The sequence below is a fragment of the Corvus kubaryi genome, unplaced genomic scaffold (assembly GCF_017639235.1).
Source record: "Corvus kubaryi isolate FWS band 111438036 unplaced genomic scaffold, C.kubaryi_AGA036_p1.0 133, whole genome shotgun sequence".
Classification (NCBI taxonomy): Eukaryota; Metazoa; Chordata; class Aves; order Passeriformes; family Corvidae; genus Corvus; species Corvus kubaryi.
The window spans coordinates 31282674-31305473 of record NW_024580667.1 but is presented as its reverse complement, the minus strand read 5'-3'; the positions used below and the strand labels follow the sequence as shown (position 1 = coordinate 31305473).

The window sequence follows — 22800 nt, the reverse complement described above, 5'->3', positions numbered from 1 at the left end:
GAGGAATCTAAGTGCATAGCAACAAGAATTAAAAACAAACAATAAAGGTTGCTTCTGATGGGAAAGATCTGACTCCCAGTAACAGGTATGCAATCAGGTAAAAGCAGTTTGTCTTGAGGGATTGACACCATGCAGGTGTCTGGGATACTGGGCTGTGATGTGGAAGACTTAAAAATGAGTGATGGAAGAGAGGACAAGTGAAGTGACACTTTTGAATCACTGTAGTATTTAAACCTGGCTGAAGAGGGCTCAGATGACCAAGGGTTCAGTAGCAGATTAGAAGTTGGAGGGTATGTAGGAAAGGATGTTTAAAAAATTTCTTCTGAGACGATTTGATGAATCACTGAAAAACCTTGAGGGTTAAATATATATATGGATCAAGGATCTCTATGATATAACTGTAGGTATGTCTAAATGCTGAAAGTTATGCCCTCAATGACAGATTTTAATTACTAGAAGACTATCACCTGAGATTGAGAAAGGTGAGAACTGACAGAAGTCAGATGAATTACACATCTGAAAGATATTCACAAAAGTAAGTTCTTCACCCATAAGAAGCAGGGAAGATGAAGGAAATTAGCGTCATTTGTTTCAACATACCAGAGTAGTTTAAGAGAACAAGGAAACTGTTAAGTGTCTTTCCTGGTCTTGTCCAGAGAGGCATGTATGATACCTGATTTCTTTGATGTTTTTACTCAGAAACATCAGTTAGCTGTAAAAAGAATAAACTTATGACAAAGTCAGTTAGCAGTCTAACTTTCAGTGTTAAGCTAAACCACTTGTAAGAGCAGTGTTATCTCCCCCTCAGAAGCAGCTTGGGCAGACATACAACAAGTTTTCCAACAAGAGTCTAAATCTGCGTTTGAATGGCAGAGGCTGTGTAAGGCAGGTGGACATCTATTTCATCTGTATCTCTCACATGGAAAGCACACTGAAAATAAGAAGAGCTAGATACCTGGATTCTAGTTCTTGGGATAAGTATGTATTTGAGGTTACTCCATTTAAGTTTCTTTCAGTTGAGATGTTTATGCATGGCAGAAGAACAATTTTTTCTATGTCCCACTCAGCACCAGCAAGATTACCTGATAAAGAAAGGTAACCATGAATTTATTTTCCTTGGCATACATCCAAGAACAAGCATTTTGGCCCTTGTCTGCACTGTTATTACTTCTTTCCACTACAAGCCAAGATCATACCAGAAAGTGTTGCAGTAATAATAACAATTCTCTGTCCAGAAAGAAATATTGCTGTCATTAATATTACATAATGATAGTAGTAGATGTATTAGATATTAGTTAGGGAAACTTAAATAGCTATATTATGGAAACACTTCAAGCTAACTCTTTAGCGTGCAAAACAAAGAGACAACAAAAGATGTGGAGCTAATTAATGTATTGATAACTCAGAAGTGGACATAGTATAAATACCATCTTATATTCAGGCTATGGATATGAAATATTTCATTTATGGATAATAAGAAATGGTGCTTTTTTTAGTAAAAGAGAAGAGAGAGACTAAGCCATACAGAAACACTTTCTTCAGTATTTGCATGCAAATGAGATGTAGGCAATTAAAAAGGTCCAAAATACCTCAGATAAAGATTGAGAAGGCAGACAGAAAACACAGCAGGAAGGCATGGACATCAGTCAGACTTTGATGACAAACATGAATAGACACAAAAGTAAATTGAAGGCCCCCTGCTAACCCTCTAAGGTAATGAACCAATATTTTCACCTGAAGAAATGACAATCAATTAACCACTCCTTCCCAAAAACACATCATGCAATTAATGCAAAGTTCATTGAAAATATTTTTTGTCTAAAATTGTTTAAATAAAATTATTTCAAATTCATATGATTCTGATGATAAACATTAATTCTGACGAATTAATAATTTAAATTATGAGGAAAAAAACTCAAGACCACATGACAAAGTCTAGTGTTAATAAAATCAACCTCACACACCCATACCCATGGCTACACTTAAAAGCAGTGTAATAAAGGAGTGAATCCATTCTAGTGCCGTTCATGTGAGCACGAAACATTTAGTTTATATATAATAATGTATGATAGATCCCCTGGTTTTATTTACATGCTCAAGAACTTGCAGAAAACCAAAGAAATAAACTTTTCATTGGTTCTGGTAAACAGCAATATATTTAGATGGCAGGCACTTGGTTTCTTCTAACAGTTATCTCTGCTTCTTTCTTGGTGGGAGCAAAGAGAATTCCTTCCATGTTAAGAATATTTGACACCTACAGTTATGGGGATGACCATGATTGGCTTTTGGTTGGCACTCAAAAAGAATTTTAAAATATTTTTTCCCAAATTGACTTCAAACAATTTTGTCAATAAAGTTAGCAAATCAAAACAGCGTGGATAGGCAAAATATGTAACTAAGAACACTTTTAAAAACCAAAAGAACTAGTTTTATAATGTATCCATCATTGAACACCCTCTTTGCTGGACTATATGAGATTCTGTGCTAAAGCTTTTTCATTCTCTTCTGCTGCAGCTTTAAAATTTCTCATTGAACATTTAATAGCAAAGGAAGCATGAACTGAAATGCAACCTTCTCATTTCTCATGCAAGAATTCTAATGTTCTATATGACTTTTCAGTTCCTTCTTTGATCAATAATAATTTATTATTTCTTCTTCCATTTTGCCTCCAGGTTTATTGAAATAGCATTGAAATTTTTTTTGAGATACTTTTTTCAGAACATATCAGGATGGTGTCTTTCCAAGTTTCTGGTATATAATTTTATTTGTTCAAGACTATTTTGTTAATCTGACTAGAATTTTAAAATAACTTGGAATAAACCTAAATAGAATTTTTTTATCAAACTTTAAAATCACTAGGTTCTGCTCATGACAACTCACTTTTGTTAGTTATGTTATTTTCCATACTGCATCCAAAAATATCACAGCTGTTCCTGAAGGGGAACAGAACAAAAATAACCCTGACAAGTTCATTTTGAAGTGCTCCTCCCACAAGTCTATATACTTAAATAGTCAAAACAGACAATTTAGCTAAACAACATTATCAGGAAAAAAAAATCTGCAAAACCAGTGTAGAACAGACAGTTTTCAATGTAATGCCTTGCATATTGAAACAACTTTCTTCACTTTTACTGCTGATTTCTGCTGGCTGTGCTATACCTGTGCTAAATGTCAGAACTAATAACAAGCAACTTCAGATGTTCAAAGGCCAAAGTGCTAAGAACAGATTGCCTTCATGTTCTTTATCATTCATTATTCAAGCGGCTGCTTGTAATATTTAACCTCAACCAAGTCATAATGTTCACTGCAGAAACTCATTAGTGCTCATTATCTTATGACCACTAACCTGCCAGGCAGGGCAAGTGGCAGGGGCAGTGTACCAAGGAGAATGGGTTAAGTGACAGAGACAGCTAGACAGAGGAAGAAGCTTTTTACCACTCAGAGAAAATTGCTCCTTTCATCCTACCAACAGCTTCACAGTTGCCTGTAGGTCTTTTGCTACTAGAATCATCTAGGGCTCTTTCTAGGAAATAAATACACAGTTTTGGAATTTCCCCTGTTTTGACAATCCTGAGCTAAAAAAATAGGTTTTGGCCAGCAGTAGTTGTGTCCAGATATGCTTTCATATTGATATTGCAGATCTCAGGGATGTTCATTTTGTGATATGAGTTCACATTTCAACTCCAGTTCTTCTTAAATGTTAGAATACAAAGAGATAGCATTCCAGAAATACCTAAACAGAATACCTCAGTGGCATTTGTTTTTGTTTTACTGTGCATTCACTCACATTTTTCCTGTGAGTGACCATAACGCCGCTGAAAATTATTGGCAATTCAGACCTTCATTACACCAGCCAAACACCTTGTGAGATTTTTGGTCACTCAACAATATTTTCCTCTCCTTGCCCCAGGTCCCCCATCTTTTTGAGAAAGCACAGACTGGCAGCTGATAGCCATGGCTGGGCACAGGGCTCACATCACAGCCACCATGTGCCACCTGACTCCTGGCCTTTAGCCTGATTGCAGTTTGGCACCTGAACTTGCAAATATTGATTGGTGAAACATTTATGATAATTGTGTTCAAACGTTTAGCTGATCTCTCATTAATGATATTACTGGAAACATTCTGTAACTCATTTGGCCCTCCCTTTATCTTGGCACTTAGAGGCTTCACCTTCACGTGAAGAAGGCCACACTCCACAGAGGATTTCACACCTAGGCTGACACACAAATGGCTGCTGTTCTGCATGGAGCTCATTTTGTTCCAGCAAACAGAATGACTTACGAATGTAGAAAGATAACTATATGCTTAAATACATATATACTTATAACTAGGCTCCTAACTGGGCACAAACAATGGAACAAGGATTATGACTACAAAGAGGAGGGAATGACAGCAAAATCTAAAACTGAAAAATAAGGACATTACAGTTTTATTATACTGTCACTTAAAATCACACTTGTTTTTCTTTTTTTTTTTTTATCACTAAGGATAATTATTCAAAAGTGTTCATCATACTGAAAACATTTTCGGTACAATTACCACTGTTACTCCTACAGTAGTCTCATGCATGTTGGTTTGAAATCCTTCTGGGATTTTTGGAATCCCACAACAACATACTGCAGAACTAACAGCATTTCTTTGAGATTTATACTCTGATAAGAGCAAGGGAACACAACAAGAAAGGTCCTATTGTACTGGGAGCCCTAGCAACAGGACCCCATTCTCAGAAAGGTTAATCCCCTGTTTCATCACATCCTGATGCTTTGCTGATAGTCCCCACTGAAACTGTTCACTTATAGCCTTCTGCAAATTCCTAAAGACAGAATGCGTCTGGTTCCACACACAGGGAATGTTTTCTTATTTCAAATGACAAAAAATAAAATTAAAGTTGTTTCAGTAAAAAGTTAAAAGAATTCTGCAGGGAAAATCCCCTTTTCTTGTATGTGTGAGATGGATTTCACTAGAACAGTACACAGAGCCATACAGCAAGCTGCTGAAGACAAATGGAATTAAAGAAAGGTTTGAAGCTGTTTACATGAAATGACCTAAGCAAAGATTATTGAATAGTGGTTTTGAATTATATAGTAAAGAACTAGATAAGCTCTGAGACAGATGCTTCATTTCTAAACTTTTATAATGTGTCTTCATTTTCTCTGCTCTATATCATATTACCAGTAAAAATGAGTGGGGGGTTTTTTAATCGCACATAAGCTGAGAGCATCAGGAAAATATGCCTTGTGTTCCATGTGACTCAAACATGATAGATGAGTTTTCATTGCAGTTTTGCTTTAGTGGTAAGCACTTAGAGAAAATTTCTTGAATGTTAAGAGCCAGGGTCACAGATGGAAAATGGCTGTGAAGAACTGAATGGATCTTCACTGATCAGGGATGGAAGCCATGTAGATCTTTCTGCTTGATATTTTTATAGCTAGAAAGCATACTTAGTTTCTTCTTGTAGGCATCTAAACCACCCTCCCTTCTTAGCTGCAGAGAGCAGCTGTATGGAGATTCAGGCCATCCAACTATAATGGCTGAAGGAAGGTTTTGAAGAAGCCTCTTTTTCTCACTGTCTAGAGAGGGAAACATATCCTAACACTGGATGTTTGCATTATGATGTGTAAGCTGTTGCCATTGTATACTTCATCAAATCAGTCCAGATTCTAGTGATTCTGCATGCAAAGTCTCAAGGACTATATCTAAAGGGTACATTTTCATATAGTTGGTATTTACCAAGACTACAGAGAAATTCCGGAGAGGAGTCAGTGACCAACATCCACTTTCCTAGGATGTGAGCTTCAAAACCTTGTCCTGAGAGTCCTGCTCTGCTGCTGGGAGTTTTGCCAATGAAGCCTGGCAACCCATGCTTTTTGTGTCCTTACAGTTAGACAGTTCACAGCTGAATGACAAAACAGGCAGCTCAGAAAAGTCACCAACCACAGGTGCACACACACACACACACATTTGCTTGCTGCAGTGGAAAGCAGAGGATTTTTTCTGTGGGCAAAATTAGCAAACAACAGGCTCTGGCAGCTGCTGCTCTCCCTGTGCTGTCTTGGATGGCCTTGGAGGAGAAGAAAGGCAAAGAATGCCAGGGTAGGCTGCAGGTTCTTACCTGTGCTAATTTACTCCCATGAGTTTCACAATTTCAGCATCATTGACACAGAAAGCTGTACAAACTTTTCTCTAAGGTATGCTTTGATTGCCCTTCCAGCTTTACAAATCCTAAACAGCTCTCATAAAGTTATCTATGGACAGCAAACATTTAGCATAGTATATATACAAATTGCTACTTGCATGTCCAAAGAAATTGTGTGTCAATGTTTAGATGACTGTTCAAATTCTTTTCTGTATAGCATGGAGAAAAGGAGCCTGATTTGTAGAGCATGACCATAATGAAGCTGGTTTTTTGTCATAGTTTGTGCCAACAGTGTCCTTTGAATTCTCAGTGAATTAGAGCTGTTTTTTTCCAAGCAAATCTGCTGTCGTAAGAAAAACAAAGTTCTGTGAAACTTGCAGTATATAGAACTATTTACTTCATTGTCTATAAATCAAAATATGTTTTAAAGTTTAGATGTGAGGCATGCCAGAATTGAAGACATTGCTGTTAGTTCCAAAAGGAGCTGACAAGAAACAAAACAGATTTGAAAGATACCCTCATTAGAACACCTCTTGTAACAAGAAATGCAAAAAAAAAATCTCCGTAAGCAGAAGGAAAAAAAAGAACACAAGAGAACAAGAGGTTCTTTATTTATTATGATTTTATTTTCCACTTAATAGTGAAATTTCCATGGTTTTGTTTCAGGTATCTGAAGTCCAGTTCTCCCTCAGAAACGTCTAAGATCCTGTATACTGCTTGGCCCGAGATCCCTGTTAGCCAAGACTCAGGTCAGTGAAGCAAATTTTTTTTCATGTCACTGATGTACTGTGGTGGGCCTGGGAAAAGCAGTGTCTTCTATGTGATTTGTTATGTTGCAGACTAATGTTAATGTGAATGTGACACACAGCGAAGACATCTAGCCTATTGCATGTAGTCCAAATTAACACATGGACTCCCTGTTGATTCTACTGGATGTATCTAGAGGCATGTGCCAGCTCTGGGGATGCCTGCCAGGTCCACTGATAACAGAAGGAGCCTGATCGACTCTTCTGGAGCAGATGTCCAAGTGTTTCAGCAACATAGGCTAGTGGAAACTAAAATGGCCCTAGGACAACTGACGTGGAAGCTCAAAGTCAGTGAACTGAGATGTGAATAGCAAGAGAGAAGCTCAAAAGTTTCAGTGTGTTGGTCATGTCCAACCAATAAGATACTGTTCAATTTCCTTTTACAAGACATAGGGGAAAAAATATTCACTCATTTGCATGAATAACTTTTCTTCAACTGTAGAATGGTACATCTACGTGATACAACAAGTAGAATGATACATCTGGATGTGGATCTGTGAAGGTCTTATGGCAGTCTCTCCCCAATGGTTTGGAAGGCAGGACAAATCCACACATCAGTATGAAGTAAGTGACTCCAGATGCTGTACACTCATGACAGCAGAAGCTTCTGGCCACTGTTTCTACCACTGAACCATGGGGAGTTGTATTTCTTTCTTTTATCTCCTGAAAGAAACTTCAAGATAATGAGCAGAAGTATCAACAAGAGGATCTGATCTTAGTTGTTTAATTTGGTGTTAGCCCATTTTTGGAGGCAGGAGCCAAATCCTAGTTCTGGTATCCTGTCTCAGCATCTGCCTAGTGCCTATCAGCTCTATTTCTCCATCAGGTACAACAAGTTACAACAGTTACTGGAGGCCTGAACTTCCAGCTTGACATTTCTGTGCCTGCAAATCTGAGGTACCCTTCCTCCAAAGCGCAGCTGTTCTGTTTTGATAGAGAACTGTGAGAAATGTAACCGAGTGAAATATAGCACATTTGATACTAATAGCACCCCTTGGCCCAAAACAAGCCTTTACCAGAAAAGGTGTCCTTAGCAGCTGAATTTGCAAAAGCAGTGGAATTTAGTGGGTACCCCTTAGAATAAAACATGCAATGAGTGTGAGGGTTTCCTGTGCCACTGATGGCTGTTCCAGCACATATGCTCTGGATTTAAAGTCTTTTAGCGAACTCAATAAAATGAAATTATTCTCATTGTAATAAGCTAATGGCGCACCTGTTCTGTTTGGGAAAATTCTCAGAAATTGGAAAGTTAATTGGGTTCTCTGGACCTTTGATATTGGATTTCACAACAGGCTCTATTGTAAGCACATTTTTTTATATGTAAAACCACACCTTTATGTATCCTACCATTCCTGTTCTGCTTGGTTTCAAGATTTTGGAGACATCCCTTGAGTACAACATCTTGAAAACGTCTTCTTAGATCCTCTATGCAACTGGATTTTTCCTAGATAAAGCTCCAAACACCTTGATTATCTATATACCTCAGATAAGATTTTTTCCAGTCATATAGAATTTATTTCTGTTACATCTGCCCACCATTTCAGACTCCCATGCAGAAGAGCTATGACAGGGCATCAACTAGAATGGCTTTTTTATTTTCTATGGTAAAAAAAAATTACCACATTTAAATATTTTCAGTTGTAAAGATACCTGAGTTAGTTTGATACAGACTGCATCAGTATTTATTTTGGGATCTTGATACATCCCGTAGTCTGTCCTTAGCCTCCTGGTATCTTGGCTTCACTGTTGTCAAGACCCAAGTTGGCAAGCTCCAGAGTCTCTGTGAGGTGCAATTTATCTTCTGTCATAGACATAACCTTAAAAATAAGACGGCTGTCCGTGCCTCTTTACAGAGGAGGCTCAGTTTCTAGCTGCTGCAGTTGTGACCTATGTGATGCTCCTGACAACGAGAAGGGAAGAGAGAACATGAAAAGTAATCTTCTGTTATTAGAAAAACACGTATAACACCATGTGGTGAAAAAGAAAGTCAAGTGTAGGTAAATAACAAGTAGCACAGGAGCTTAACTAGTCAATACAAGTGGAGGCAACCAAACACACTAAACCCATTTTCACTCTACACTGGCATCTGACTTTATACTTGTTTTGAATGCTTTAACATGTGAAAGGGAAACAGTGGCTGAAAACTTAAAGAAATACAGGTGTGACTCAGGTGTTAATTTAGATAAGTGGCTGGGAGGGAGCTAACTTTCTTCTCGTTAGCCCTTATAGTACTCTTCTGAATTTGGGACCCAGACAGTATTGATAACACAGGGATGTTTTAGTTGTTTCTGACCAATGCTTGCTCACTCTCAAAGCTTTCTCTGTTTCTCACTTTGTCCTGCCAGTGAGCAGGCTGGGCTTTGGCAAGAATCTGGAGTGCGGCATGGCCAGGACGCATGGCCCAAACTGACCAAAGATGTGGTCCATAGCATGTGGGATGTGTAAAAGATGGGGTGAACTCAGTAAAAACTGGGGAGGGAGACTAGATTTTCCAAGGTAGTGCTTCTCAGAGCCTGTCTGAGCATCGGTCTGGTATGCACATCAGGAGGCAGTGAGTGATGGTCTTTGCACCACCTGGTTTTTTTTCCCCTGTTTGCATCACTTCAACTGTCTTCATCTCAGGCTTCAAGGGTTTTTTGCTTTTCTAATTGTGTCCCCAGTCCCTCTAGGGGAGAGTGAGTGTGTTGCTGGTCAGTGCTTAGTTGTTGGCCAGCGTTAACCTCAACCCTCTACAGCCTGTCAGTTCTTTTGTTTTAGAGAAGTATAAAAAAGGACACAACAGCCTAATTATAAATCCAATCTTTTCTCATGGTTGTTATGGAATCATGTCACCCTGATTGACGAGTGTAAATGTCAAATATATTTAAAAATAAAGGGTTTTCAGTTTTCTCCCAAACCAAAATGGTAGAACTGTATAACTATAGTGGCAACCAGTATTATCTTACATAAAAAAGGTCATTTTATGAGAGGATAAGGTATGTGAAGACCATGTGTGTGCATAAAATTTATTCACAGTTTCAGTTTATATTCCATATAGTATATTACCGAAATAATGAACCCTGTGCACTCAATTTAACACCTTTGACACCTTCTACTTCCTTGGCATTTTGCAAATTGGAAATCTTTTTATAGAGAGCCCTTCCCTTAAATTGCAAAAAGTTGACAATCCCATGTCAATGAAACCAAGACTTTCTGCCAAAGGCAGAGACCAAAGGCAGAGACTGAGGGCAGCAGCAAACCGTGTTTCAGAGTACATCTCTTCCCCTTATTTCAGGGATGCACAAAATTATCAAGGGAATGAAAAAACCCCATCAATACATGAATGTGTCTTCAAAATTCTTTCTGTTTTCGGATTTCCTTCTCTTAACTTCAGCTTCTTCTGCTCCCACAGCCTTCACAATACAAAGGGCAACCTGCAGAATAATCTGGTAAGTACTCACATATTTGTAGATGGATTCACCCAGGTGAGGACTCCCCACCACATGAAGGTCTAAAAATATGCTTCCCACATAATTATACAACCTGAAGAAAATTCACAGAACCAAAAAAATCGATCTAAATCAAAGACTCTTTTTCCTTAAATTTCTGAATTAGGCAATCTGAAATATAATGAAATTTTTGGGCACATTTTTATTTTATCCAAGCAGTTGGGCATCCCTAATTTATATGACAGAGGCTGAAGCTGATGGGGAAAGGACAGCTGGGTTGATTACTTTGCTTCATTCATAATGCAGTTCTCTTCTCCTCCCAACATGTGAAACATCTCAGTGGTTTTATGTTCTCCCTCCCTTTCTCAAAAAGCACCAATGAAAATAACTTCTCCCTGACTGAGCAGATAGTTAATTTTAAATTAAACAGCTGTGTCCAGGCACAATGAGCATATATCTCTGCTGCATAGCAAATGACTTGTAACTGGAATTACCAACGTTTTGGGGTTTGACCTCCAAACAGTTAATTAACATTTGTCTTAGGTGAGTAGTATGAGACTGATCCTATTGGTGGTAATGCAAAAAGGTTTTGCAGTTTAAATCCAGTTCTCAGTGTGCAAGGGTGGCAATACTGGTGGCTGTGTAAACGAGCTGAGAACCTACTGGAGGTTACAGCAGAGACATCTCGGGAAGTATGGAGTCCTTGAGTACTTTACTTTGACACTGGATGAAAAGACTTTTGGGAAGCGAGAGTCATTGCTTTCCTGGATGAGTAATTGCAGACAAACTTTCAAAAAATGAAAGTTTAAAAGCTATTTTTTAAGACAAAATAGGAATCTGAATATGGGATCCACTCCATGGTGATAAAACATCAATAAAACTTTATGTCACTTTGGCACGTAGCAGGGACAGAAATTTTGAACTCAGATGGAAGGAACCCTCTGAAATGCTTCAGTTCCTTTGGCACAAGGGAGAAATAAGCATCTCTGAAGGTCTCATCTCCTCAGCAGAGGCATCTATGTCAGCCCACTTATACCTCTGGAAGCCCCAGCCACCTCTTCACACAAAGATAAAAAAGGACTGGAAGAGACTGCAGCACCAGACTGGAAAAATGCTAGGTGCAAGTTAGATACCTGAGGTGGGCAGGCTGGTTCCTTGGCCATTTTTTATACTGCTAGCCTGTTGTATTTATTCATGTAATTATTTTCTGTAAATTGTTCCAGAAGTCAGTTGATCAAGTATGTCATCAACATTTCTTCTTGGTATGTGTGAGTTAAGTTTACCCTTAACTTACCCGTATAGTATAAAGTAGTTTCACAATGACTGGCCACTAAACAGTATTTAATTCAGCCGTGCAGAACTGCAAGTCACAAAACAATGAATCATTGTTTATGTAAACCAGAAAATCTAGCTCTGTGCTAAGAATAATTCAATCAATCTATAAAAAGGACTGTCCACAAATAGCTTCTACCCTCTAAAATGCTTCACATTTGTTGGAGTTTTCCAAGGACTGGTTCTTTCCTTTCATCTTCTGAAAGTTCAGATATGAGAGAAAGGTCAGAATTGCTAATAGCAGACCAATTGAAAAAAGCTTGTGGCTCCCCTCACCCCTCCATTTGTGTATGTTCTCTTTTTCAAACAATTCTCAAAAAAAAAGTATTTCTCTGAAAGGAATCATAGGAACATGCTTAAGCATTTGGTTAGTCTCTGATTTCATTCCTATGTTTTCAAAGTCTAACTTTAGGGTTAATTTAAATCAACATTAAGTGCAGCCAAGCAGCTGAAACCATGCAGTGCATTTTTCTGTGTCTGGCATGTCTCTGGGTCTCTACACATGTGCTAATTCCTTTAATACCTTTGTGGCTCTTCATTCTACTCACTCCAGTATGTCCATATCTCCCCTCTACTGCTGTACTGGGCAGCCCAGAACTGAGCCTTCCAGGTGTGCCTCTCCAGTGATGAGACCTGTTGGCAACACTCCTCCTAACGAAGACCAGAAAGCAGTTGGCCTTTCTTGCCTTGAGGGGGCATTACTGGCACAGGTTGTCTTGCTGTCTGCCAGAATCCTCAGGGCCTTTTCTGCAAAGCTTCTTTCCAGCTGCTGGATCCCCAGCCTGTGCTGGTATGTGAGGTTATTCCTCTCTATTTGAAGGGCTTTGCTTTTGCCTTTGTTGGACACCATGAGATTCTGGTTGACCCATTTCTCCCCCTTCTCAAGGTCACTATCAACTTGAACCCAGGTCTGTAATTTGCATTTCTTGTAAGGCATAGTGAAGCCTGCTTATGAACTCAGAATAAAAACCCAATTCACATCCATCATGAGGACCAAAACTTAATTTCTGTTTGAACTAGAGCTGCCCTTTTAGGGAAGCCTTCAAATGTAATTGCCGTTTTCCAGTAATAAGTGAAAACTAACAAAACTCTTTGTCTCCCCCCAGGCTATAACCCTTGACACCTGTATGAAAAATCCCATTTCAGTTTTTGCTAAGAATGCATCTATCTTTAAGTGGCAGTCAGCAGAATTTCATCTTTTAGATTGGAAACCTTTGTATTCTCAGGCTTAATTTTCCCATATGGAAACTCCAGCCTATGGTCAATTGCATTTTTCTTTAAATCTCACAATATTTCCTGAGTTTCCTGTAGCCATCATGATAAGATGTTGAAAGTAGAGCACGATACCATGTCCTGGTAGTAGTTACACTGATACTAAAATTTAGTAGTAACAGACATAGGGTTTGTTAGCCTAATTGTATGTGTCCAGTGAAAATTTAGATGGTCTCTTGCTTAACTTCTATTTGCCAACCCAGATGGGTATTTATCTCTGGTACGTCCTTTGCCATATCTTTGCACCCTGGCCTTGTGTTTTGGGTACTGAACAGCCCTTCATACAGCTCTAGACACCTGTTCAGGCAGCTGAGTCCTGCTCACAGTGTCCCTAAACAGTTCATCAGTTCATGCATACATTCACTTTATCATGTCATATCTCTTGATCATAAAATTCCATGAGAAATTATGTTAATCTAAATATTTACCTCTGGGTTTTTTCAGAGGAAGTTTTTCCTAGGCTAGCACCTGTTATTCTGCTTGTCCTGCAGTCTTATTAATTTTCTTGGCTTTGGTAGTACACTTCAGCTGGTGCTGAAATTTCCACTTTTCTGAGCAAATCAGAATACCCCCTAACCATGATCCCTTTATGGTTCCAATTTTCTCAGTATTTGAATATCAGAAAGTTGTATAATAATATAAGAAAATGATTTTAAAGTTGTATTCCAAAGGCTAGAAGGATCTAATTTTTTAAAATGTCCCTTTACAGTGATTTACTCCTTATAATTATAGGTAGAGACATACCATCATCCTTTGAACGAAAGGCATACTTCTTTTATATCATTCATTCTCCTAAATGATTTAGCGTAGTCTAACATTTTAGGTGCCTTACAGAATCTAAAAATGTCAATCTAAATATGTCAACAACTTGTGTAATCTCAGCCTGTTTCATTTTCTTTTCAGCAGTTAAAGAATTATAGAGTTCTCTGTTTACTGGACATTTTGTCCTTTGGCTTTGATTTGGTACGTACTTAAAGAAAGGTACATCAGCATTAAGACTGTCAGACTGATGCAGTCATACCGATGCAAGAGATTTATTTAAATGAAAGGAAAAGTGTATTTTATTCTTGCTGATGCTAATGGGCCAGTACACCTTCATGAATCATAAAAGAACAAAGTACCCTCATCTATACAAATATTTAGCTAAAGTCTCAAAGGATGGCACCCTGAGGGTACCTTGAGGACAAGGAGAAAATAGAAACTGAAGAAGAAAGACCAGCAAAATGCAATTTGAGCTGCACCATCCCACTGCTTATTGGTAGGAACTTGAAGAGGGTTCCAAAATCATATGAACCTCCTGAAAAGGTATCCGTGTTTGAGATCAATATCACAGATTCCTGTTAGGAGGAGGCAGGGGAGAACTACCTCTTTCTGCTTAGTGGGACTGACTTTTGGATCCTGTGGGCTCAGCAGAAGATGCAGAATAGTTCTGAGATGAGGGAATATTTATCCATCTGTCCCTTGTGTACTCTTTGTGTTTCAGTGGGAACATGTCAGTGAAGGAAACTCGGGAATATTGTCACGCGGGACTTTGTGCTCCACTCATGTGGGAGATGACTCATTACTGTTTGATTCACCCATCTCCCAAATATTTCTTTCCTAGCAAAATTTAAATGTTAAACTCCCAAATTTGTTTTAGAATTGCTATGTCATCATTGATATTCCTCAAAGGTGTTGTTTCCCTGTTAATGAAATTCTTGACCTGTAAGAAAAACCAAAACCAACCAGAAAAAAACCAAAAAACCAAAACCAACCAACCAAAAAAACCACCCAAATCAAATGAAACCACAAAACCAAAAAAAACCCACCAAAAGCAAACTCCAAAACCAATACGAGCATAAAGAATATGTGTTGTACATAAAATATTTACTACAGACTTCATTTTCAAAAGCATTGTCATGTTTGGTTATCTTTGCATAACTAAAGATCCCATCTAGATGCCCCATAGCAGGCACTTAAAACTGAAGAGAAACAGAAATATTTCCATTAGAGCTATAAGCATTTAAGTGACAACTAATTCTATTTTAACTTTTATAGGAAAATTTGGTAGTAAAATAAAATGTGACAGTAATTCCACATAAAAGTATGTATTCAGTATTTTACACATATCCATTCAAATCAATCTATTTCTATGTACTTAAGATGGAATCATTTACTATATTTCTCCCATTCTTTTAAGTTGTACAGAAATGGAACAATAGTGCTATTTTACCCTACTATCTAGGTACAAATATCTGGTGGGAGTGTGGACAAGATAGAGATAACTTAAGCTACAGTACTGTTGGATGGTGGGAGCATGAACAGGACAGATGCACAGCCCCTCCAACAGCACCCAGCTGTTCTTTTCGTCTCAGTGCTAAAAGTGTGGTAGCCCTTCTAGCCAGTTTACTACTTTAAAAATGTTTCCAGAATATTTTATTCAGCTAAGTAGTGTTTTTCTTTAGTCCTACTGTACAATCAAGCTGCATGAATAACTGTCTAAGAATGTTTACAGGACATTTAATCAGCAGGAGATATTTACATTTATGAAGGTAATAGGAAATCCCCTGTGGATTTGTATCTAATTTAGTAATCCTTAAATCTCGGTGTATTTACTGTTGCAGCTGGGGATTAGTACTGTCAAAAGATTCTCAGCAGAGAAAGAAAATTCAGCACCTCATCTGTCTAAAACAAAATTTCTCAGGTTTCAGGAAGGTCTAACTCATCTGCTAGATCAGGGAATTATAGTCATTGTGCCCTGAAAAATTTGAAGACGATTTTTCTTTATGGATAGAGAATAATGAAAGGGTTGGTCTTTAGTACTCGATATTGAAAATGGAACCTACTTTCTCAGCACAGAAAGAAATTGCCCCAAAATTTAAGAAACAAACATCAACACTGAAGAGGACTCCTTGCTATATCCTTCAAATCATACCAGATCTGAGCTGGCAAGGCTAGCTGCCAACCATTAGTACCACATACTATGTTTAGCTCCTGGATCTTTTATCTCTTGTGCTCAAATTCCACCTATTTCACCCTTATAGAGATGAGAAACATGTATCTGAAAACATTAACAAATTGAAAAAAAAAATATCTCTGGGATTAGCCAGAATATTTTGCCTACTCATTTTTTCCAGCTCATTTTGGAAAATGGGAGCTAAAATCTTATTCTAACCTTTTGACTAAAATGTGAAATATCATATGAGGATTTGTGCTGAATTAAGTTAGATGCTGTAGCATTACATAATACAATAGGAACTGATACAGTGTTCTAAAGCACAATCTGAACTGTACTGTTCCTTAAATGTAAGAAGATCTTGTCTTATTGTTCTTTTTATTTTTGCAATACTAAGCCCAGATGCTTTGGACTGAACCTTTCCCTTGATGCTCTGGGCTGTAGCTTTCATTGCTATTTTTGCTTGCAGGCAGATTCCATCTCTGGTATTACACCACATTTTGTTTGACAGAATGAGGAATAGACCAGATTGCTTTGTAAAACTAAGAAATGGAGAAAATTTGGCTTGTAGTACCTATTTTACCAATTTTTAAACAATCAGCTGTGTACTTAAGCACATGCTCAAGGACTACTGGTGTCATTAGTACTTCTGAGAAACTTGATTGCAAACACTTAATTCTCTGTTAAGTAAAACCTCCTGTATCATCAGTAGTACCAAAAGGGGGGAAAGGGAGGCAATAACAGTGCAGCTGTTCACAACCTAAAGCACAAATTGCAGAATCATCTGGCGGAGTGAGGAATGGTCATGTAGTATTTTTTTGTATTAAAATCCAGATTGCAGCCCTAAAAGCAAATATATCTGTGCAGTTCTCTTGCCTTGATTTTATATCTGAGAAAAGAAATATTGGGGACCAAGACCGGTTTTCATTAAATACCAATATAGGGATCAGTCCCTGAATGTAGCTTAACTAAATTTCAGTTCATCACAAAAAAGAATCCCAACAAATGGGAAGCAGAAACTTTGAAAAAGTCAGCCAAAGCAGAAACTTATCAGAAAATCAGCTCTGACATATGATGCCTCCATTTCCAAAAACAACTAGAAAGTTATCCAGTATAAATTATCTCTCTCACAGATGTCTCAAAGGGAAAAGCTATAATGATCATGATGCTTAAAAATAATTAACTCTATTTTCAAGCTCCTGGCTTCTGGATGTAAGCCTTCCTTCCCATTCCCTGGCCCTCAGGCTGGCATCAAAATGAGTTCTGGCCAAAATTTAGAGCGTCTTAATAGGTGGTTTAAAAGATGCCAGTGCAGAGGGCAGGACTGTTTGACATAACTTTACATCTACAGTGTAGATAGCTTTCCTGTAAGTTAGTGAAGCGCTGGACCCTGAGATCCAAATGGATTATCCACCCCTAACCAGCTGCTACGTTGTACGTACCTGGTGTTTTTCACGAACACTCGCACTTTGCAGTCGTCGTCCTAGACTGCAGACAAGTAGATCACAAAAGCTGCTGAAAGGGGGCACTAGCTGGTGTTCTCCTCCTTGTGACCAGTCCCTGCACAGCATTGTCGGGACCACACTGTCCTGGTTATTCTTCTCCAGCTGCAGGGCTTCCTAATGTAGTATCCACTCGGGCAGGAGATGCTCAAGTCTGCTGGCAAAGCATGCTGTGCATTCTCTCCCTGACTCTAAAAAGGCTGCCTAAGCTCAGCCATGGTACAAACCGCAGCAGAGAGCCAAGGATATTCTTTACTTACAAAGGGGAAGCAATAAAGGATGAGATTGTTCTCCTTTAAACAGCTGAACATCATTCCTTATAAAGCATATACAGTCCTGTTTCCTGAGATGCACAGAAAGAGTGGAGCAGAGCACAGACAGGGAACACTAAAAGTCACCCTACAGCCAGCTTTTCATTACGCAATGCTGCAGTGCCTGTGCTGTAAGGGTGACTGAGCAATCTCCTAGATGAAAATCAGCTGTGAAGAACAAAATGCCAGCACAATTTTCTGATGGTTGGTTTTCACTGCTTCCTCTGTTCTTATTTTTGCCTTTATAAATATTTTATGCTTAATTAGTATATTACTGGGCTTATTGTTAGAGGTGAACATGAGGCCAGAGAGGCAGGGAAGAAGTTAACTGCTGACCTGCTACTTGGTTGCAGGTTTCCTAGCCAAGGGTTTTCTTGCATTGATTTAACTGATGTGATAAGACACACCTGTCAAACCTTTGAAAGGTGACTGGTGACTTTGTGTACTGCCCTGAAAAGGCAGCAATTAAGAGTGATGAGGACTGAGAAACAAAATTCTTTCAAGGTCTCCAACTGTGCATGCAAAAAGACCCATTTGAATTTCTTTGAAAATAAATATACATAACATTAGAACTATGATTTAATCATGGCATGGCTGATTTCTAGGCACTGCTCAGATTTGCTTACCTCTGAACCACTGTTTTTCTCTTTTCAGGATGTGCCTCTGTGTAATAAAGGTTGTCTGGCTTCCCTTTCCTTGGTCTGTGCTATATTATCCTGCCTGAATGCACTGAGAATCAGAATGTGCAAACTCTTGGGGTAAAAAATAGCATCAGAGGCAAGATCCCAGAGCAAGTATCCTACAAAGAGTTGCTGAAACTATGGCTGAAACCAAGTGGATTCCTCTTACCTGGAACTATAAAGGCTGGGCTGGATAAGTGACTTTTTCTAGGGCTGAGATTAGGGTGGAGAAAAACAAGACCAAGGCAGGTTCTCCATGGGATCCTATGGGCATGATCCTCTGAACAGCTTGGCAGTGTTACAAGGGGGTAGTGGATGCATACAACTGGATGCCTGTTCATATTAAGGTTTCTTCAATCAAATGTTTTGCAGGCAATTTCCTGGAAAAGGCCAAATCTAGATGCTTGGAGTCAAAAAGACTGGATTTTCCTCCCTCATAATATCAAAAATAGAGTTACATTTCTAGTTCAGTATCCCTGCACTTGTTGGAATAGTCAGTGGGCAAGCGCCCAGCAGTTTTTAGAGGATCTGTGATCCAGCAATCCTTCCTCAGTGCTGTGGAACCACATGGTCCTTCCCTGCCTCCCCCTCACCTGTTTAGCAGCCAGATGTGCCATGGACATAGCCACAGTTCTCCCTGAAATGTTTTCAGGAGCAAATATGGCCCTTCCCATCTTCCAGCACGAGGTAACAAGGGAGGGTCTGTTCTGAGCTTTTCAGAGGCTGTGGTTTATTCGGTGCTTTAGTGGGGCTCTGGTTCTGTTGTGGCCATTGGTTTCAGTTTTGTTTTGGTTTTTTTTAAGACTAAATTATAAAAATCTGATGTGCTTTGATGAAAAAAATCAACTCTGGTAAAAGATTAAAGAATCACCTTTTGAAAGTATTTTTGTTTTTTGTTTGTATTAAAATAACACCATTTTTAAACATATACTAGCTGTAAAGAATGGAGCAGTGCAGGTAGTATGTTTGCCTTATGTTAATATCTGCTTGGCATTAGATGTGATTCCTTTCTTCTCTGGGCCAGGGGAGTGAAAATTCCATGCTGACCCGAGTGCACTCGTACCCATCTAGATACGCCTGCCTGGAAACAGACAGGACATGGTGCTCTCTTGGATATAACACTGACAGTCCACAGCTGGAAATTGACTCTTTAGTGACTGCCAGCCAAGGGGAGCAGAGTGCAGGCAAACGCTGTGACTAGAGCTTCAAACCAAAGACTGAGGTCTCTGGATGCTTTACTAGGAGGGTGATAGCTGGTGCAGGGAGTGAAGGAATCTTGGGGGTGGTGAGACAGAGAAGTGAGAAACTGTGCCAGCTTGGATGTGTGTACATATTTTGTTTTCTGCATTTAAAGCAGAAAAGACTCTTAATCACTAATGCTTTATTTTTAAAGGCTGTTGTAGACTAGACTACTGTCCTGGTTGCACAAGATGTCAGGCTGTACTGCAGTTGATGAAGGAGCTGCTCTGAGACCTACAGGAGCCAGCAGTAGGAGTCTTATTTGGAAGAGGAGCCAGGGCTGAGAAACAAAGAGACACATCATGGAAAAAGCCAGAGGTGATTTTGCTCCCTGGACCTGGGGAGAAACTGAAACATTTTGTTTTCACTTCTCAAAATGACGTGTTGCTTATTGGCTCACGAATAATTGTAGAATTTACAGGGAATTTCTGGAAGCTTTTTTTTTCCATGCTGGAGTGGAAGAAATTTTGAAATAATGGGAATGAATCAATTCTACCCCATCCTTCATCAATGAAAGTTTCATTCTGCATCGGTACCTTGGGTGACCACCTTTCACGTTCTTAAAGAGTGCCTCACAATAACGGCCTCGAGGAGGCTTGCAGACTAGAGAAGATACGATCTGTTAATCACTGTTGCCTGGTTCCATTCTTGTGCATTCTTGTGCCGTGTTAGATCCAAACAGTGAAATGTCAGGAGGTTAAGAATCAATTTTAAGCAGTAAAATACATCAAACTGTGTAGTCTGCTAAAATGTTCTGATACAGATGAATGCCTTATTTTTTAAGGAGCTATCAAGTGCACAGCTTGAAGGATAAATTGTCTTGTTTTCTGTGTGTTTTGATGAACATGTCTGCAAGATTAACATCTGCTATTTCATTCTTGTACTTGCATGATATTTTGCAGACAGGACACAGGAATATTTTTGAACAAAAAATCATAATTCAAAATACACAATAGTAGAGAAAAATTAGGTACACATTAAATAAAAAAAAATTCTTTTCCTTATTTTGCTTTTTTATCTTTGTTTTCAAAAACGAAAAGGGAGAAGAAATCTTGTGTTTATATATTACAAGCTTCTTTACCTACTCCTAAGACCAGGCATTTAGGCCTCTGAGAGCTTCATGTACCTTTTCATTTTTTCTTGTTAAGAATATCCTAATTAAGCAGAATCATTTAGGAGTTGGCTGGAATACAATGGTCATGCAATGACAGTAAAAAGAAATGTGAAGATGGATGTTTGCTGAGTAAAACTACTGAAGACACAGGAAGGAAGAAAAAATGCACGAAGTCATAGGTGCTCCCTTCCATTAGAGCATGCATCCAGCTCTGACTGTTGCAGTGGTGCATGGCTGTAAACACAGCCAGAGGGATTGCACCTCCACCTTACCAAGCCTGTCAGTCATCAAGTCAAAGTTAGTTTCTAGGCTCCCTCTACAGTCGATGGAGAAAAATAGTTACCTCTGCAGGGCAGGTTCCCCTATTTCCTCTGGACGTGTCTTTTACAGACTTCAAGGTGACTTAGCACAGAATTAAGTGAATTGTCTGAAAACTTGAGCATCTTAACAGTACAGGCTGGAGTGTGGAAATGGCCATCTCAGCTTACACATTTTCATTCATTCCTTAACTATTACATATATTCATTGAATAGGAAAAAGATACTCCAGTATTTCTCAGTATCTTCAAAGATGCCTTCTATCCTCTTTGACCAGTTTCAGCAATGTGTAATAGGTAATATTTCTTCTTTTACATTGATTCCAAAGCTTAATAAAAACTCATATGTAACTTTTGAATTATTTCACTTAAAGTCATTAAGTGAAGCTAAGCTCCTTCTCATCCACAGCCTCAACAGGAGATCTGCCATTTGAGGATTTGTTATCATTAGCTGCCATTAACGTGGGACAGCCTACATCCTTTATGGTGCTGTTTTCTACACTGCACTAGTCACCATATTTGGAAAATACACCAGGATTCCATGAGATTTTTTATCATAACACTTAGCAGATTTAGCAAGGCTGGTTCAGTCTCTTTCTTAAGCTATTCCTGGTTGTGACCTCATCTCTGTTGAATGATAAGGATTTGTTGTTTTTTTTGTGTGTGTGTGTGATTATTTTTGTTTTGAAGGAACACTATTGAAATCATTATTTTTTGTTGTTAAGGACTATGTTGTAGAAGGAGATCTTCAAGGAGATCTGAGTGCTATATTCATACAATAGACAAGAACAAGTTGTTCCAGTGATAAATACAAAAGATGAATGTTAGGATAACCTTTGTGATAAAGACTCTGTGTGAATTTAAATAAGAACTAAAATAAAAGCGGGGTCAGACAAAAGGCAACGAGATAAATTTTCTCATGTCAAAACATGCAAAATTGATTCTCCTTTGGAGATCTAAATTAATATGGATCTTGCAAATGTGGTAGCCAACTGCAAAAAGAGGGAGGGAGAAAAAGGCTGTTTCTACCCTCTGACAGGGACACTGTCAAAGTCAAGGTGCAAACAGCTGTAAGTAGCTCCTGAGTTAGTATTCACTGCTCCTAACTCCAGGTGCTAAGCTCTGCCAACAAACACTGACAGACAGTGGCAGAAAATGGACCTTATTAACACTTACAGACAGCCTCAAAATCGTAGTTAGACACAGCACTCCAGAATTTTTTTTTGTAAATATCAGAGAACAACTACTCTTGCAACATACTTGTTCTCAGTACTACATACTGAACAAAAGACAATAAGTAGCTGTGAAACACAGCTTTGTTTTCACAGGTTGCATGATTAATTCTCCCTTGCAATGTCCCACCACAGCCGCTATGGTTTATGTAACAGCATCATGCTACAGTGATATTGAAAACATACAGGCTTAAGCTGCTATGGTTTGTTCCATACTTTGTCTCTAAATTAAACAAACAATAAAACCCCTCCATTATCAGGCTGGAACGACTCATATTTCTGAACTCAGCTTTGAAAAGGCGATTTTTCTTAACATTGTGTACACTAGATCCCAGTTTCATTGTTGGTGCCAAATGTTCTAACAGAGCAAAGGCAAGAGAGGAGCTCATACATCAAGAGCACTCCAGTTCCCTGGTAAGATCCCCAAACTGTGACACATACAAGAAAGCAGTAATTCCTTTTTTTCCTCCCTCCCATGTAAGTTTTGTTTTTAC

At 38.7% G+C, this 22800-nt stretch overlaps 2 long non-coding RNA genes across 2 annotated transcripts; one reads left to right on the top strand and one right to left on the bottom strand.

Moving 5' to 3' along the window:
- On the top strand, positions 1–10418 carry LOC121671011. The gene is made up of 4 exons (XR_006018359.1): positions 1–85; positions 6806–6888; positions 6979–7509; positions 10337–10418. It is a non-coding gene; the product is annotated as an uncharacterized LOC121671011 (long non-coding RNA).
- LOC121671007 lies at positions 6752–17818 on the bottom strand. The gene is made up of 2 exons (XR_006018357.1): positions 17355–17818; positions 6752–8845 (listed from the first exon to the last, which is right to left on the bottom strand). It is a non-coding gene; the product is annotated as an uncharacterized LOC121671007 (long non-coding RNA).
- Between the last annotated feature and the right edge of the window lie 4982 nt (positions 17819–22800).